Below are 17,476 nucleotides of genomic sequence, written 5' to 3'. Positions count from 1 at the left end.
CCATCTTGGATTTGAAAAATGATCACAAAATCGTTCTCAGCACCCTCGAGAACCTCTGATACGATACCCATAATGTAGTTATCATACTTTTGAGCAGCGGCCATCTTGGATTTGAAAAATGATCACAAAATCGTTCTCTGCTCCCTCGAGAACCTCGGATACGATACCCATAATCTAGTTATCATACTTTTGAGCGGCGGCCATCTTGGGTTTCAAAAATGATCACAAAATCGTTCTGTGCAATCTCGAGAACCTCGGATACGATTCCCATATTTTTGTGATCATAATATTGCACGGTGGCCATCTCGGATTTAAAAATGATCCCAAAATTATTTTCTGCACCCTCGAGAACCTTGGACACGATATCCATATTGCTAAAAACGAAATTGTTTGACACAGCCCTCTTGGATTTGAAAAATGATCACAGAATTGTTCTCTGCACCCTCGAGAACCCTGGACACGATATCCATATTGCTAAAATCATAATTTTGTGCGGCGGCCATCTTGGATTAGAAAAATGATCACAAAATGGTTCTCAGCACCATCGAGAACGTCTAATACGATCCAAATAATGTAGTTATCATAATTATGAGCGGCGGCCATCTCGGATTTAAAAATGATCCCAAAATTATTTACTGCACCCTCCGAGAACCTCGGACACGATATCCATATTGCTGTTTGAGCGTCGGCCATCTTGGATTTGAAAAATGATCACCAAATCGTTCTCTGCACACTCGAGAATCTCGTACAAGATATCCATGTTGCTGAAATCATTATTTGGTGCGGCGGCCATCTTGGATTTGAAAAATGATCACAAAATCGTTCTCAGCACCCTAGATTACCTCTGATACTATACCCATAATGTAATTATCATATTTTTGAGCGGCGGCCATCTTGGATTTGAAAAATGATCACAAAATCGTTCTCTGCACTCTCGAGAACCTTGGACAAGATAACCATATTACTGAAATCATTATTTTGTGCGGCGGCCATCTTGGATTTGAAAAATGATCACAAAATCGTTCTCAGCACCCTCGAGAACCTCTGATACGATATCCGTAATGTAGTTATCATTTTTTTGAGCGGCGGCCATCTTGGATTTGAAAAATGATCACCAAATCGTTCTCTGCACCCTCGAGAATCTCGGACAAGATAACCATATTACTGAAATCATTATTTGGTGCGGCGGCCATCTTGGATTTGAAAAATGATCACAAAATCGTTCTCAGCACCCTAGATTACCTCTGATACTATACCCATAATGTAATTATCATATTTTTGAGCGGCGGCCATCTTGGATTTGAAAAATGATCACAAAATCGTTCTCTGCACTCTCGAGAACCTTGGACAAGATAACCATATTACTGAAATCATTATTTTGTGCGGCGGCCATCTTGGATTTGAAAAATGATCACAAAATCGTTCTCTGCACCCTCGAGAACTTCGAATACGATACACATAATGTAGTTATCATACTTTTGAGCGGCGGCCATCTTGGATTTGAAAAATGATCACAAAATCGTTCTCTGCACTCTCGAGAACCCCGGATACGATACCCATAATTTAGTTATCATACTTTTGAGCGGCGGCCATCTAGGATTTAAAAATGATCTTAAAATTGGTTTCTGCACCCTCGAGAACCTCGGACACGATATCCATATTGATGAAAACATAATTGTTTGCGGCAGCCCTCTTGGATTTCAAAAATGATCACAGAATTGTTCTCTGCACCCTCGAGAACCTCGAATTCGATAACCATAATTTAGTTATCATACTTTTGAGCGGCGGCCATCTTCGATTTGAAAAATGATTACAAAATCGTTCTCTGCACCCTCGAGAACCTCGGCTACGATACCCATAATGTAGTTATCATAATTTTGAGCGGTGGCCATCTTGGATTTCAAAAATGATCACAAAATCGTTCAGTGCAATCTCGAGAACCTCGGATACGATACCCATATTTTTGTGATCATAATATTGCACGGCGGCCATCTCGGATTTAAAAATGATCCCAAAATTATATTCCGCACCCTCGAGAACCTCAGACACGATATCCATATTGCTGAAGACATAATTTTGTGCGGTGGCTATCTCGAATTAGAAAAATGATCACAAAATCGTTCTCAGCACCATCGAGAACCTCTAATACGATACAAATAATGTAGTTATCATAATTTTGAGCGGCGGCCATCTCGGATATAAAAATGATCCCAAAATTGTTTTCTGCACCCTCCGAGAACCTCGGACACGATATCCATATTGCCGAAAACATAATTGTTTGCGGCAGCTCTCTTGGATTTCAAAAATTATCACAGAATTGTTCTCTGCACTCTCGAGAACCTCGGACACGATATCAATATTGCTAAAATCATAATTTTGTTCGGTTGCCATCTTGGATTTGAAAAATGGTCACCAAATCGTTCTCTGCACCCTCGAGAACCTCGGGTAAAATATCCATATTGCTAAAGCCATAATTTTGTGCGGCGGCCGTCTTGGATTTGAAAAATGATCACAAAATCGCTATCAGCACCCTCGAGAACCTCAGACACGATATCCATATTGTTTAATACATAATTGTTTGCGGCAGCCCTCTTGGATAAACAAAAATTATCACAGAATTGTTCTCTGCATTCTCGAGAACCTCGCACACGATATAAATATTGCTAAAATCATAATTTTGTTCGGCGGCCATCTTGGATTTGGAAAATTATCACAAAATCGTTCTCAGCACCATCGAGAACCTCTAATACGATACAAATAATATAGTTATCATAATTTTGAGCGGCGGATATCTCGGATATAAAAATGAACCGAAAATTGTTTTCTGCACCCTCCGAGAACCTCGGACACGATATCCATATTGCTCAAATCATAATTTTGTGCGGTGGCCATATTGGTTTTGAAAAATGATCACAAAATCGTTCTCAGCACCTTCAAGAACCTCTGATACGATACCCGTTATGTAGTTATCGTACTTTTGAGCGGCGGCCATCTTGGATTTGGAAAATGATCACCAAATTGTTCTCTGCACCCTCGAGAATCTCGGACAAGATATCCATGTTGCTGAAATCATTATTTTGTGCGGCAGCCATCTTGGATTTGAAAAATGATCACTAAATCGTTCTCTGCACTCTCGAGAACCTTGGACAAGATATCCATATTACTGAAATCATTATTTTGTGCGGCGGCCATCTTGGATTTGAAAAATGATCACCAAAATCGTTCTCAGCACCCTCGAGAACCTCTGATACGATACCCATAATGTAGTTATCATATTTTTGAGTGGAGGCCATCATGGATTTGAAAAATGATCACAAAATCGTTCTCAGCACCCTCGAGAACCTCTGATACGATACCCGTAATGTAGTTATCATATTTTTGAGCGGCGGCCATCTTGGATTTGAAAAATGATCACAAAATCGTTCTCAGCACCCTCGAGAACCTCTGATACGATACCCATAATGTAGTTATCATACTTTTGAGCAGCGGCCATCTTGGATTTGAAAAATGATCACAAAATCGTTCTCTGCTCCCTCGAGAACCTCGGATACGATACCCATAATCTAGTTATCATACTTTTGAGCGGCGGCCATCTTGGATTTCAAAAATGATCACAAAATCGTTCTGTGCAATCTCGAGAACCTCGGATACGATACCCATACTTTTGTGATCATAATATTGCACGGTGGCCATCTCGGATTTAAAAATGATCCCAAAATTATTTTCTGCACCCTCGAGAACCTTGGACACGATATCCATATTGCTAAAAACGAAATTGTTTGACACAGCCCTCTTGGATTTGAAAAATGATCACAGAATTGTTCTCTGCACCCTCGAGAACCCTGGACACGATATCCATATTGCTAAAATCATAATTTTGTGCGGCGGCCATCTTGGATTAGAAAAATGATCACAAAATGGTTCTCAGCACCATCGAGAACGTCTAATACGATCCAAATAATGTAGTTATCATAATTATGAGCGGCGGCCATCTCGGATTTAAAAATGATCCCAAAATTATTTACTGCACCCTCCGAGAACCTCGGACACGATATCCATATTGCTGTTTGAGCGTCGGCCATCTTGGATTTGAAAAATGATCACCAAATCGTTCTCTGCACACTCGAGAATCTCGTACAAGATATCCATGTTGCTGAAATCATTATTTGGTGCGGCGGCCATCTTGGATTTGAAAAATGATCACAAAATCGTTCTCAGCACCCTAGATTACCTCTGATACTATACCCATAATGTAATTATCATATTTTTGAGCGGCGGCCATCTTGGATTTGAAAAATGATCACAAAATCGTTCTCTGCACTCTCGACAACCTTGGACAAGATAACCATATTACTGAAATCATTATTTTGTGCGGCGGCCATCTTGGATTTGAAAAATGATCACAAAATCGTTCTCAGCACCCTCGAGAACCTCTGATACGATATCCGTAATGTAGTTATCATTTTTTTGAGCGGCGGCCATCTTGGATTTGAAAAATGATCACCAAATCGTTCTCTGCACCCTCGAGAATCTCGGACAAGATAACCATATTACTGAAATCATTATTTGGTGCGGCGGCCATCTTGGATTTGAAAAATGATCACAAAATCGTTCTCAGCACCCTAGATTACCTCTGATACGATACCCATAATGTAATTATCATATTTTTGAGCGGCGGCCATCTTGGATTTGAAAAATGATCACAAAATCGTTCTCTGCACTCTCGAGAACCTTGGACAAGATAACCATATTACTGAAATCATTATTTTGTGCGGCGGCCATCTTGGATTTGAAAAATGATCACAAAATCGTTCTCAGCACCCTCGAGAACCTCTGATACGATATCCGTAATGTAGTTGTCATTTTTTTGAGCGGCGGCCATCTTGGATTTGAAAAATGATCACCAAATCGTTCTCTGCACCCTCGAGAATCTCGGACAAGATTACCATATTACTGAAATCATTATTTTGTGCGGCGGCCATCTTGGATTTGAAAAATGATCACAAAATCGTTCTCAGCACCCTCGAAAACTTCTGATACGATACCCTTAATGTAGTTATCATATTTTTGTGCGGCGGCCATCTTGGATTTGAAAAATGATCACAAAATCGTTCTCAGCACCCTCGAGAACCTCTGATACGATACCCGTAATGTAGTTTTCATACTTTTGAGCGGCGGCCATCTTGAATTTGAAAAATGATCACAAAATCGTTCTCAGCACCCTCGAGAACCTCTGATACGATACCCATAATGTAGTTATCATATTTTTGAGCGGCGGCCATCTTGGATTTGAAAAATGATCACAAAATCGTTCTCAGCACCCTCGAGAACCTCTGATACGATACCCATAATGTAGTTATCATACTTTTGAGCAGCGGCCATCTTGGATTTGAAAAATGATCACAAAATCGTTCTCTGCACTCTCGAGAACCTCGGATACGATACCAATATTTTTGTGATCATAATCTTGCACGGCGGCCATCTTGGATTTGAAAAATGATCCCAAAATTGTTTTCTGCACCCTCGAGAACCTTTGAGACGATATCCATATGGCTGAAGACATCATTTTGTGCGGCGGCCATCTTGGATTTGAAAAATGATCACAAAAACGTTTTGTGCACTCTCGAGAACCTCGAATACGATACCCATAATGTAGTTATCATACTTTTGAGCAGCGCCCATCTTGGATTTGAAAAATTATCCCAAAATTGTTTTCTGCACCCTCGAGAACCTCGGACACGATATCCATATTGCTGAAGACATCATTTTGTGCGGCGGCCATCTTGGATTTGAAAAATGATCACAAAAACGTTTTGTGCACTCTCGAGAACCTCGGCTACGATACCCATAATGTAGTTATCATAATTTTGAGCGGTGGCCATCTTGGATTTCAAAAATGATCACAAAATCGTTCAGTGCAATCTCGAGAACCTCGGATACGATACCCATATTTTTGTGATCATAATATTGCACGGCGGCCATCTCGGATTTAAAAATGATCCCAAAATTATATTCCGCACCCTCGAGAACCTCAGACACGATATCCATATTGCTGAAGACATAATTTTGTGCGGTGGCTATCTCGGATTAGAAAAATGATCACAAAATCGTTCTCAGCACCATCGAGAACCTCTAATACGATACAAATAATGTAGTTATCATAATTTTGAGCGGCGGCCATCTCGGATATAAAAATGATCCCAAAATTGTTTTCTGCACCCTCCGAGAACCTCGGACACGATATCCATATTGCCGAAAACATAATTGTTTGCGGCAGCTCTCTTGGATTTCAAAAATTATCACAGAATTGTTCTCTGCACTCTCGAGAACCTCGGACACGATATCAATATTGCTAAAATCATAATTTTGTTCGGTTGCCATCTTGGATTTGAAAAATGGTCACCAAATCGTTCTCTGCACCCTCGAGAACCTCGGGTAAAATACCCATATTGCTAAAGTCATAATTTTGTGCGGCGGCCGTCTTGGATTTGAAAAATGATCACAAAATCGCTATCAGCACCCTCGAGAACCTCAGACACGATATCCATATTGTTTAATACATAATTGTTTGCGGCAGCCCTCTTGGATAACAAAAATTATCACAGAATTGTTCTCTGCACTCTCGAGAACCTCGCACACGATATAAATATTGCTAAAATCATAATTTTGTTCGGCGGCCATCTTGGATTTGGAAAATTATCACAAAATCGTTCTCAGCACCATCGAGAACCTCTAATACGATACAAATAATGTAGTTATCATAATTTTGAGCGGCGGATATCTCGGATATAAAAATGAACCGAAAATTGTTTTCTGCACCCTCCGAGAACCTCGGACACGATATCCATATTGCTCAAATTATAATTTTGTGCGGTGGCCATATTGGTTTTGAAAAATGATCACAAAATCGTTCTCAGCACCTTCAAGAACCTCTGATACGATACCCGTTATGTAGTTATCGTACTTTTGAGCGGCGGCCATCTTGGATTTGGAAAATGATCACCAAATTGTTCTCTGCACCCTCGAGAATCTCGGACAAGATATCCATGTTGCTGAAATCATTATTTTGTGCGGCAGCCATCTTGGATTTGAAAAATGATCACCAAATCGTTCTCTGCACTCTCGAGAACCTTGGACAAGATATCCATATTACTGAAATCATTATTTTGTGCGGCGGCCATCTTGGATTTGAAAAATGATCACGAAAATCGTTCTCAGCACCCTCGAGAACCTCTGATACGATACCCATAATGTAGTTATCATATTTTTGAGTGGAGGCCATCATGGATTTGAAAAATGATCACAAAATCGTTCTCAGCACCCTCGAGAACCTCTGATACGATACCCGTAATGTAGTTTTCATACTTTTGAGCGGCGGCCATCTTGAATTTGAAAAATGATCACAAAATCGTTCTCAGCACCCTCGAGAACCTCTGATACGATACCCATAATGTAGTTATCATATTTTTGAGCGGCGGCCATCTTGGATTTGAAAAATGATCACAAAATCGTTCTCAGCACCCTCGAGAACCTCTGATACGATACCCATAATGTAGTTATCATACTTTTGAGCAGCGGCCATCTTGGATTTGAAAAATGATCACAAAATCGTTCTCTGCTCCCTCGAGAACCTCGGATACGATACCCATAATCTAGTTATCATACTTTTGAGCGGCGGCCATCTTGGATTTCAAAAATGATCACAAAATCGTTCTGTGCAATCTCGAGAACCTCGGATACGATACCCATATTTTTGTGATCATAATATTGCACGGTGGCCATCTCGGATTTAAAAATGATCCCAAAATTATTTTCTGCACCCTCGAGAACCTTGGACACGATATCCATATTGCTAAAAACGAAATTGTTTGACACAGCCCTCTTGGATTTGAAAAATGATCACAGAATTGTTCTCTGCACCCTCGAGAACCCTGGACACGATATCCATATTGCTAAAATCATAATTTTGTGCGGCGGCCATCTTGGATTAGAAAAATGATCACAAAATGGTTCTCAGCACCATCGAGAACGTCTAATACGATCCAAATAATGTAGTTATCATAATTATGAGCGGCGGCCATCTCGGATTTAAAAATGATCCCAAAATTATTTACTGCACCCTCCGAGAACCTCGGACACGATATCCATATTGCTGTTTGAGCGTCGGCCATCTTGGATTTGAAAAATGATCACCAAATCGTTCTCTGCACACTCGAGAATCTCGTACAAGATATCCATGTTGCTGAAATCATTATTTGGTGCGGCGGCCATCTTGGATTTGAAAAATGATCACAAAATCGTTCTCAGCACCCTAGATTACCTCTGATACTATACCCATAATGTAATTATCATATTTTTGAGCGGCGGCCATCTTGGATTTGAAAAATGATCACAAAATCGTTCTCTGCACTCTCGAGAACCTTGGACAAGATAACCATATTACTGAAATCATTATTTTGTGCGGCGGCCATCTTGGATTTGAAAAATGATCACAAAATCGTTCTCAGCACCCTCGAGAACCTCTGATACGATATCCGTAATGTAGTTATCATTTTTTTGAGCGGCGGCCATCTTGGATTTGAAAAATGATCACCAAATCGTTCTCTGCACCCTCGAGAATCTCGGACAAGATAACCATATTACTGAAATCATTATTTGGTGCGGCGGCCATCTTGGATTTGAAAAATGATCACAAAATCGTTCTCAGCACCCTAGATTACCTCTGATACTATACCCATAATGTAATTATCATATTTTTGAGCGGCGGCCATCTTGGATTTGAAAAATGATCACAAAATCGTTCTCTGCACTCTCGAGAACCTTGGACAAGATAACCATATTACTGAAATCATTATTTTGTGCGGCGGCCATCTTGGATTTGAAAAATGATCACAAAATCGTTCTCAGCACCCTCGAGAACCTCTGATACGATATCCGTAATGCAGTTATCATTTTTTTGAGCGGCGGCCATCTTGGATTTAAAAAATGATCACCAAATCGTTCTCTGCACCCTCGAGAATCTCGGACAAGATAACCATATTACTGAAATCATTATTTTGTGCGGCGGCCATCTTGGATTTGAAAAATGATCACAAAATCGTTCTCAGCACCCTCGAAAACCTCTGATACGATACCCTTAATGTAGTTATCATATTTTTGTGCGGCGGCCATCTTGGATTTGAAAAATGATCACAAAATCGTTCTCAGCACCCTCGAGAACCTCGAATACGATACCCATAATGTAGTTATCATACTTTTGAGCATCGGCCATCTTGGATTTGAAAAATGATCCCAAAATTGTTTTCTGCACCCTCGAGAACCTTTGACACGATATCCATATGGCTGAAGACATCATTTTGTGCGGCGGCCATCTTGGATTTGAAAAATGATCACAAAAACGTTTTGTGCACTCTCGAGAACCTCGAATACGATACCCATAATGTAGTTATCATACTTTTGAGCAGCGGCCATCTTGGATTTGAAAAATGATCACAAAATCGTTCTCAGCACCCTCGAGAACCTCGAATACGATACCCATAATGTAGTTATCATACTTTTGAGCATCGGCCATCTTGGATTTGAAAAATTATCCCAAAATTGTTTTCTGCACCCTCGAGAACCTCGGACACGATATCCATATTGCTGAAGACATCATTTTGTGCGGCGGCCATCTTGGATTTGAAAAATGATCACAAAAACGTTTTGTGCACTCTCGAGAACCTCGGATACGATAACCATAATTTTGTGATCATAATCTTGCACGGCAGCCATCTCGGATTTAAAAATGATCCCAAGATTATTTTCTGCACCCTCGAGAACATCAGACACGATATCCGTATTCCTGAAATCATTATTTTGTGCGGCGGCCATATTGGATTTGAAAAATGTTCACAAAATCGTGCTCTGCTCCCTCGAGAACCTCGAATACGATACCCATAATGTAGTTGTCATACTTTTGAGCAGCGGCCACCTTGGATTTGAAAAATGATCCCAAAATTGTTTTCTGCACCCTCGAGAACCTCGGACACGATATCCATATTGTGCGTCTTAGATTTGAAAAATGATGACAAAAACGTTTTGTGCACTCTCGAGAACCTCGGATACGACAACCATATTTTTGTGATCATAATCTTGCACGGCAGCCATCTCGGATTTAAAAATGATCCCAAGATTATTTTATGCACCCTCGAGAACATCAGACACGATATTCGTATTCCTGAAATCATAATTTTGTGCGGCGGCCATATTGGATTTGAAAAATGATCACAAAATCGATCTCTGCACCCTCGAGAACCTCGGATACGACAATCATATTTTTGTGATCATAATCTTGCACGGCAGCCATCTCGGATTTAAAAATGATCCCAAGATAATTTTCTGCACCCTCGAGAACATCAGACACGATATTCGTATTCCTGAAATCATAATTTTGTGCGGCGTCCATATTGGATTTGAAAAATGATCCCAAAATTATTTTCTGCACCCTCGAGAACCTTGGACACGATATCCATATTGCTGAAAACAAAATTGTTTGACACAGCCCTCTTGGATTTGAAAAATGATCACAGAATTGTTCTCTGCACCCTCGAGAACCCTGGAGACGATATCCATATTGCTAAAATCATAATTTTGTGCGGCGGCCATCTTGGATTAGAAAAATGATCACAAAATGGTTCTCAGCACCATCGAGAACCTCGAATACGATACCCAAAATGTAGTTATCATAATTTTGAGCGGCGGCCATCTCGCATTTAAAAATGATCCCAAAATTGTTTTCTGCACCCTCCGCGAACCTCCGACACGATATCCATATTGCTGAAAACATAATTGTTTGAAGCATTCCTCTTGGATTTCAAGAATTATCACCAACTCGTTCTCTGCACCCTTGAGATCCTCGAGTACGATATCCATATTGCTGAAATCATAATTTTGTGCGGCGGCAATCTTGGATTTGAAAAATGATCACAAAATCGTTCTCTGCACCCTCGAGAACCTCGGATACGATACCCATAATGTAGTTATCATAATTTTGAGCGGCGGCTATCTTGGATTTCAAAAATGATCACAAAATCGTTGTGTGCAATCTCGAGAACCTCGGATACGATACTCATATTTTTGTGATCATAATCTTACACGGCGGCCATCTCGGATTTAAAATGATCCCAAAATTATTTTCTGCACCCTCGAGAACCTCAGACACGATATCCGTATTGCTGAAATCATTATTTTGTGTGGCGGCCATATTGGTTTTGAAAAATGATTACAAAATCGTTCTCAGCACCTTCAAGAACCTCTGATACGATACCCGTAATGTAGTTATCATACTTTTGAGCGGCGGCCATCTTGGATTTGAATAATGATCACCAAATCGTTCTCTGCACCCTCGAGAATCTCGGACAAGATATCCATGTTGCTGAAATCATAATTTTGTGCGGCGGCCATCTTGGATTTGAAAAATGATCACATAATCGTTCTCAGCACCCTCGAGAACCTCTGATACTATACCCATAATGTAGTTATCATATTTTAGAGCAGCGGCCATCTTGGATTTGAAAAATGATCCCAAAATTAATTTTTGCACCTTCGAGAACCTCGGATACGATACCAATATTTTTGTGATCATAATATTGCACGGCGGCCATCTTGGATTTCAAAACTGATCACAAAATCGTTCTCTGCTCCCTCGAGAACCTCAGATACGATACCCATAATCTAGTTATCATACTTTTGAGCGTCGGCCATCTCGGATTTAAAAATGATCCCAAAATTAATTTTTGCACCTTCGAGAACCTCGGACACGATATCCATATTGCTGAAAACATAATTGTTTGCAGCAGCCCTCTTGGATTTCAAAAATGATCATGAAATTGTTCTCTGCACCCTCGAGAACGTCGGACACGATATCCATATTGCTATAATCATAATTTTGAGCGGCGGCCATCTTAGATTTGAAAAATGATCACCAAATCGTTCTCTGCACCCTCGAGAACTTCAAATACGATACCCATAATTTAGTTATCATTCTTTTGAGCGGCGGCCATCTAGGATTTAAAAATGATCTTAAAATTGGTTTCTGCACCCTGGAGAACCTCGGACACGATATCCATATTGATGAAAACATAATTGTTTGCGGCAGCCCTCTTGGATTTCAAAAATGATCACAGAATTGTTCTCTGCACCCTCGAGAACCTCGGATACGATAACCATAATTTAGTTATCATACTTTTGAGCGGCGGCCATCTAGGATTTAAAAATGATCTTAAAATTGGTTTCTGCACCCTGGAGAACCTCGGACACGATATCCATATTGATGAAAACATAATTGTTTGCGGCAGCCCTCTTCGATTTGAAAAATGATTACAAAATCGTTCTCTGCACCCTCGAGAACCTCGGCTACGATACCCATAATGTAGTTATCATAATTTTGAGCGGTGGCCATCTTGGATTTCAAAAATGATCACAAAATCGTTTTGTGCAATCTCGAGAACCTCGGATACGATACCCATATTTTTGTGATCATAATTTTGTACGGTGGCTATCTCGGATTAGAAAAATGATCACAAAATCGTTCTCAGCACCATCGAGAACCTCTAATACGATACAAATAATGTAGTTATCATAATTTTGAGCGGCGGCCATCTCGGATATAAAAATGATCCCAAAATTGTTTTCTGCACCCTCCGAGAACCTCGGACACGATATCCATATTGCTGAAAATATAATTGTTTGCGGCAGCCCTCTTGGATTTCAAAAATTATCACAGAATTGTTCTCTGCACTCTCGAGAACCTCGGACACGATATCAATATTGCTAAAATCATTATTTTGTTCGGCGGCCATCTTGGATTTTGAAAATTATCACAAAATCGTTCTCAGCACCATCGAGAACCTCTAATACGATACAAATAATGTAGTTATCATAATTTTGAGCGGCGGATATCTCGGATATAAAAATGATCCGAAAATTGTTTTCTGCACCCTCCGAGAACCTCGGACACGATATCCATATTGCTGAAATCATAAATTTGTGCGGTGGCCATATTGGTTTTGAAAAATGATTACAAAATCGTTCTCAGCACCTTCAAGAACCTCTGATACGATACCCGTTATGTAGTTATCGTACTTTTGAGCGGCGGCCATCTTGGATTTGGAAAATGATCACCAAATTGTTCTCTGCACCCTCGAGAATCTCGGACAAGATATCCATGTTGCTGAAATCATTATTTTGTGCGGCGGCCATCTTGGATTTGAAAAATGATCACAAAATCGTTCTCAGCACCCTCGAGAACCTCGAAAACGATACCCAAAATGTAGTTATCATACTTTAGAGCGGCAGCCATCTTGGATTTAAAAATGATCCCAAAATTGTTTTCTGCACCCTTGAGAACCTCGGATACGATATCCATATTGCTGAAAACATAATTATTCGTGGCAGCCGTCTTGGATTTCAAAAATGATCACAGAATTGTTCTCTGCACCCTCGAGAACCTCGGACACGATATCCATATTGCTGAAATCATAATTTTGTGCGGCGGCCATCTTGGATTTGAAAAATGATCACAAAATCGTTCTCAGCACCCTCGAGAACCTCGAATACGATACCCATAATGTAGCTATCATACTTTTGAGTGGCGGCATTTAAAATTGATTGCATTTAAAAATGATCCCTAAATTATTTTCTGCACCCTCGAAAACCTCAAACACGATATCCATATTGTTGAATACATTTTTGTTTGCGGCAGCCCTCTTTGATTTCAAAAAAAGATCACCGAATTGTTCTCTGCACCCTTGAGAACCTCGGACACGATATACATATTGCTGAAAACAAAATTGTTTGATGCAGCTTTCTTGGATTTGAAAAATGATCACAGAATTGTTCTCTGCACCATCGAGAACCCCGGACACGATATCCATATTGCTGAAAACAAAATTGTTTGATGCAGCTTTCTTGGATTTGAAAAATGATCACAAAATCGTTTTGTGCACTCTCGAGAACCTCGGATACGATAACCATATTTTTGTGATCATAATCTTGCACGGGGGCCATCTAGGATTTAAAAATGATCCCAAAATTATTTTCTGCACCCTCGAGCACCTCAGACACGATATCCGTATTCCTGAAATCATACTTTTGAGCGGCGGCAATCTTGGATTTGAAAAATGATCACCAAATCGTTCTCTGCACCCTCGAGAATCTCGGACAAGATATCCATGTTGCTGAAATCATAATTTTGTGCGGCGGCCATCTTGGATTTGAAAAATGATCACATAATCGTTCTCAGCACCCTCGAGAACCTCTGATACTATACCCATGATGTAGTTATCATATTTTTGAGCAGCGGGCATCTTGGATTTGAAAAATGGTCACAAAATCGTTCTCTGCACTCTCGAGAACCTCGGATACGATACCAATATTTTTGTGATCATAATCTTGCACGGCGGCCATCTTGGATTTTAAAACTGATCACAAAATCGTTCTCTGCTCCCTCGAGAACCTCGGATACGATACCCATAATCTAGTTATCATACTTTTGAGCGGCGGCCATCTCGGATTTAAAAATGATCCCAAAATTAATTTTTGCACCTTCGAGAACCTCGGACACGATATCCATATTGCTGAAAACATAATTGTTTGCAGCAGCCCTCTTGGATTTCAAAAATGATCATGAAATTGTTCTCTGCACCCTCGAGAACCTCGGACACGATATCCATATTGCTATAATCATAATTTTGTGCGGCGGCCATCTTGGATTTGAAAAATGATCACAAAATCGTTCTCTGCACTCTCGAGGACCTCGGGCAAGTTTTCCATATTGCTAAAATCATAATTTTGTACAGCGGCCATATTGGATTTGAATAATGATTACAAAATCGTTCTCTGCACCCTCGAGAACCTCGGGTACGATACCGATAATGTAGTTATCATACTTTTGAGCGGCGGCCATCTTGGATTTCAAAAATGATCACAAAATCGTTCTCTGCACTCTCGAGAACCTTGGACAAGATATCCATATTACTGAAATCATTATTTTGTGCGGCGGCCATCTTGGATTTGAAAAATGATCACGAAAATCGTTCTCAGCACCCTCGAGAACCTCTGATACGATACCCATAATGTAGTTATCATATTTTTGAGTGGCGGCCATCATGGATTTGAAAAATGATCACAAAATCGTTCTCAGCACCCTCGAGAACCTCTGATACGATACCCGTAATGTAGTTATCATACTTTTGAGCGGCGGCCATCTTGGATTTGAAAAATGATCACAAAATCGTTCTCTGCACTCTCGAGAACCTTGGACAAGATAACCATATTACTGAAATCATTATTTTGTGCGGCGGCCATCTTGGATTTGAAAAATGATCACAAAATCGTTCTCAGCACCCTCGAGAACCTCTGATACGATACCCATAATGTAGTTATCATATTTTTGAGCGGCGGCCATCTTCGATTTGAAAAATGATCACAAAATCGTTCTCAGCACCCTCGAGAACCTCTGATACGATACCCATAATGTAGTTATCATACTTTTGAGCAGCGGCCATCTTGGATTTGAAAAATGATCCCAAAATTGTTTTCTGCACCCTCGAGAACCTCGGACACGATATCCATATTGCTGAAGACATCGTTTTGTGCGGCGGCCATCTTGGATTTGAAAAATGATCACAAAAACGTTTTGTGCACTCTCGAGAACCTCGGATACGATAACCATAATGAAGTTATCATAATTTTGAGCGGCGGCCATCTTGGATTTCAAAAATGATCACAAAATCGTTCTGTGCAATCTCGAGAACCTCGGATACGATACCCATATTTTTGTGATCATAATATTGTACGGTGGCCATCTCGGATTTAAAAATGATCCCAAAATTATTTTCTGCACCCTCGAGAACCTTGGACACGATATCCATATTGCTAAAAACAAAATTGTTTGACACAGCCCTCTTGGATTTGAAAAATGATCACAGAATTGTTCTCTGCACCCTCGAGAACCCTGGACACGATATCCATATTGCTAAAATCATAATTTTGTGCGGCGGCCATCTTGGATTAGAAAAATGATCACAAAATGGTTCTCAGCACCATCGAGAACCTCTAATTTGATCCAAATAATGTAGTTATCATTATTTGGTGCGGTGGCCATCTTGGATTTGAAAAATGATCACAAAATCGTTCTCTGCACTCTCGAGGACCTCGGGCAAGTTTTCCATATTGCTAAAATCATAATTTTGTACAGCGGCCATATTGGATTTGAATAATGATTACAAAATCGTTCTCAGCACCCTCGAGAACCTCTGATACGATACCCATAATGTAGTTATCATATTTTTGAGTGGCGGCCATCATGGATTTGAAAAATGATCACAAAATCGTTCTCTGCACTCTCGAGAACCTTGGACAAGATATCCATATTACTGAAATCATTATTTTGTGTGGCGGCCATCTTGTATTTGAAAAATGATCACGAAAATCGTTCTCAGCACCCTCGAGAACCTCTGATACGATACCCATAATGTAGTTATCATATTTTTGAGTGGCGGCCATCATGGATTTGAAAAATGATCACAAAATCGTTCTCAGCACCCTCGAGAACCTCTGATACGATACCCGTAATGTAGTTATCATACTTTTGAGCGGCGGCCATCTTGGATTTGAAAAATGATCACAAAATCGTTCTCTGCACTCTCGAGAACCTTGGACAAGATAACCATATTACTGAAATCATTATTTTGTGCGGCGGCCATCTTGGATTTGAAAAATGATCACAAAATCGTTCTCAGCACCCTCGAGAACCTCTGATACGATACCCATAATGTAGTTATCATATTTTTGAGCGGCGGCCATCTTCGATTTGAAAAATGATCACAAAATCGTTCTCAGCACCCTCGAGAACCTCTGATACGATACCCATAATGTAATTATCATACTTTTGAGCAGCGGCCATCTTGGATTTGAAAAATGATCCCAAAATTGTTTTCTGCACCCTCGAGAACCTCGGACACGATATCCATATTGCTGAAGACATCGTTTTGTGCGGCGGCCATCTTGGATTTGAAAAATGATCACAAAAACGTTTTGTGCACTCTCGAGAACCTCGGATACGATAACCATAATGAAGTTATCATAATTTTGAGCGGCGGCCATCTTGGATTTCAAAAATGATCACAAAATCGTTCTGTGCAATCTCGAGAACCTCGGATACGATACCCATATTTTTGTGATCATAATATTGCACGGTGGCCATCTCGGATTTAAAAATGATCCCAAAATTATTTTCTGCACCCTCGAGAACCTTGGACACGATATCCATATTGCTAAAAACAAAATTGTTTGACACAGCCCTCTTGGATTTGAAAAATGATCACAGAATTGTTCTCTGCACCCTCGAGAACCCTGGACACGATATCCATATTGCTAAAATCATAATTTTGTGCGGCGGCCATCTTGGATTTGAAAAATGATCACAAAATGGTTC

This window comes from Leptidea sinapis, chromosome 14, assembly GCF_905404315.1.
Source record: "Leptidea sinapis chromosome 14, ilLepSina1.1, whole genome shotgun sequence".
Classification (NCBI taxonomy): Eukaryota; Metazoa; Arthropoda; class Insecta; order Lepidoptera; family Pieridae; genus Leptidea; species Leptidea sinapis.
This window is presented reverse-complemented; position numbering follows the sequence as displayed.